This window comes from Schistocerca nitens, chromosome 8, assembly GCF_023898315.1.
Source record: "Schistocerca nitens isolate TAMUIC-IGC-003100 chromosome 8, iqSchNite1.1, whole genome shotgun sequence".
Taxonomy (NCBI): Eukaryota; Metazoa; Arthropoda; class Insecta; order Orthoptera; family Acrididae; genus Schistocerca; species Schistocerca nitens.
In genome coordinates, this window is record NC_064621.1 from 462,312,931 (window position 1) to 462,315,987 (window position 3,057).

Sequence of the window (3,057 nt, forward strand, 5' to 3'; positions counted from 1 at the left end):
CTGTCATTTGCATATTCCTGTTGCATGAATATTTCCTTGGAGAAGCACGCAGATTTCAGAATTTTGGAGTGTGACAGTTCCAATCCACATCCAGCCATTTTTATTTAAATCCTCCATGGTTTCCCTAAATGTGTTAAAGCAAATCATCTCTCCACTGGAAAGGACATGGTTGATTTCCTTTCCCAACCTGAGTTTTAGCTCCATCTCTTGTGACCTAATTGTCAAAGGTGCATTAAACCCTAATCTTCGGTGTTGTTGCTCCAGATGAATTTGAATGATGGCATTATCATATATACAAGGGAATTCAGAAAAGTAATGCTTCCAAATTTTTTATTCTGTTCTCAGTATCAGTTGAGATTACATGTCATGCCTATTACTCAGTTTACCTTCCTGCTTCACTGATGATGGTTAAGACTCTGTGCCATTAGTGGGCTCCGAATTGTAGCATGTAACATGATGGTGTGTAACGTTAACAATGTCTGTGTACTGTGAGAGCCTCAGAAAACTAAAAGTACAAATTCAAAGAGTTTGTTCACATTTGGAGCACCATCTCCTTCTGCATGACCATGTCAGTTAACACATGAACACTGCAACATATGTAACAATCCGATGCCTTGGATTCGTTGTCATTGATTATCTTCCATACAATCCCAACTTGGCCCCATCCAATTTTCATCTGTTTCCAAAATTTAAAGACGCCTCCAAGGACTCCACTTTGATAGTGATGGAGTGCAAGCAGATGTGAGGTTGTGTCTCAGTTGACAAAGTCAAACATTCTACTGTACAGTATCAACAAACTGGTCTTTCATTGGCAAAATGTGTCCGTCAGCAGGGTGGCTGTTGAATAATAAATATGTAGATATGAAGAATAACAATATAGAATGTTAATAACATTTGGTTTATTTAAGAAGCTTGGAGTTTTCACACAAATTCAGAGGCATTACTTTTCAGCATGCCACCACATTTCTTCTCTTTGATACTGATAGGAAAATGCTTGGACATGGTAGAGATGATTAGCTTTCATTAATCTCATCAGTGTAATGTAAACATTTCAAATTACAATGTCTGTTGGAGATGCTGTATTGTTACCAAAACTCAGTAGATACTAAACATTATCACCAGGAAAGAAATGAAATTTGCTGAAAATTAAGATAAATATTGGCACACCTGTTGCTGTCTGAAAACCAAGGAAATTAGCAACATATGTTTTCTCATTCTGTGTGTTGTAATCACTTTATGAATTTGACATTTATATACTTTAGTAGCACAATTGGGAATTAGGCCATTTGTGAGTGATGCATGGGAGGTTAAACACTGAATGCCTGGGGTTACAACTTATCACGAGGATTGTGGATTAACCAGAAAAATGACATGACAGGGATGATACTAAAAGTGTATGCCAGGCTTTTCTAGCTCACATGCCCACCAGCAAGCACAGGTGAGCAGGTTGGGTGAACACCTGACATGCAGGCAGGCAGCTGTGCTGTAGCCTAAGCAGTGCTACTGAACAGACTTGGGCAGGGTGACAAAGAACCTCAGGTATGGGCAAAATGTGTGATATTAGCCTGCCTGACAGGTTGCTTGTTCTAGCTGCACCTAACCAAGAGAGAGCCGACAGGCACCTGGTGTATGCAATAGAAGTACAGCACGCTATGTTTCAACTTGGATGTCTGTAACTTCAAATTTCGATGCTACAAACTTGTGAATGCAGATGGAACTGAGAGAAAATTGCACGTAATTTTTCTGTTTGTCCATGCATGCTTCCCGGAATTTTGAAACTATCTGCATAGGAAGAGCAGACACAATGTTTGTAATGTCTTTATATGGCTTGAGATACCTTCTCACTGAGTTCAGTGCTGTATTTTACAAACCGTGTTATGTGGTGTGGTTGTTACAACATTGAACTCAGCTGCAGGAAGATGTTTAAATGCTCAAAATCACCTTAGTTTCTTTGAAATGACTGCCAAGTCATTCATCTCCATTCACATGTTTTACTCTATCTGTAGTGATATTCAAGTCAGTGTCTCATTAAATAAAACCTTCCCTGCCACTTTAATTTTATATCTTTGCAGCACTTTGGTATCCACCTACATAACTTGAGAATAAGTGAAATGAATATTTTGCAAACCGATCTCTCCAAATATTCTGTCAAGTAACAAAACCTGTAATTTGGATTCTTAATAAATTACAGGGATATTAAAATATCTGGAGGAAATAATATTACATGTTAGGGAATTGAGTCAAGTGGGCTTTTTCTATCTGCCTAAGGAATGGTATTCCAAATATCTTCTATCTGAACCCTAATGTCTTTGCTACTAACTAACGGAAGAGTATCACTAGCAAACTTTAAGCATTGAACAGTATGGGGGGGGGGGGGGGGGGCGACATGTAGCTTACATTTTCTTGTAGTGTTGTATTTATATATCTGTTATTGTCAGTATATTGTTGAGAAGATATGAAATTGTAATGTTGGGATGCAGAGAGAGAGTGTGTGTGTGTGTGTGTGTGTGTGTGTGTGTGTGTGTGTGTGTGTGTGTGTGTTTATGGAAAAGTAACTGAAACCAAACGTTTTAACAAGTTTACAGTGTGAGTTTTCCAGTTTTAAGTTCAGCAAATATTTAATTTACAAAATTTAGAACTTAAAAGCAAGAATTGTTCCACTTCTTGTTTCAGATGAAATGATAGACATCTGTGACATTGAAGGTGGTTGCAAATACGAGGGTTGTAACTTAAATAGTGGCAACTATTTATTCACATTTTATACAAAAGAGTTACATGTTTGCACCTGCAACTGTCCTTCAAAGTGGTAACCAGCATTGTGTAGATCCCATTGCCAGCGATTTGGAAGGCCTACTATAGCGTTAGCAGAGCCTGTTCTGTTGATGGTGCGAATGGAGCAGTCTACTGCCTGTCGAATCTCTGGAATAGTTCTGAAGCGAATGCCACGAAGTGGTTGCCTCATCTTTGGAATCACATCAGTCACAAGGACTTAAGTCATATTACTGTTCATTTTTGGAGCACCAGCTGCGACCAGCATTGCGAAAGAAGTGGCGACAC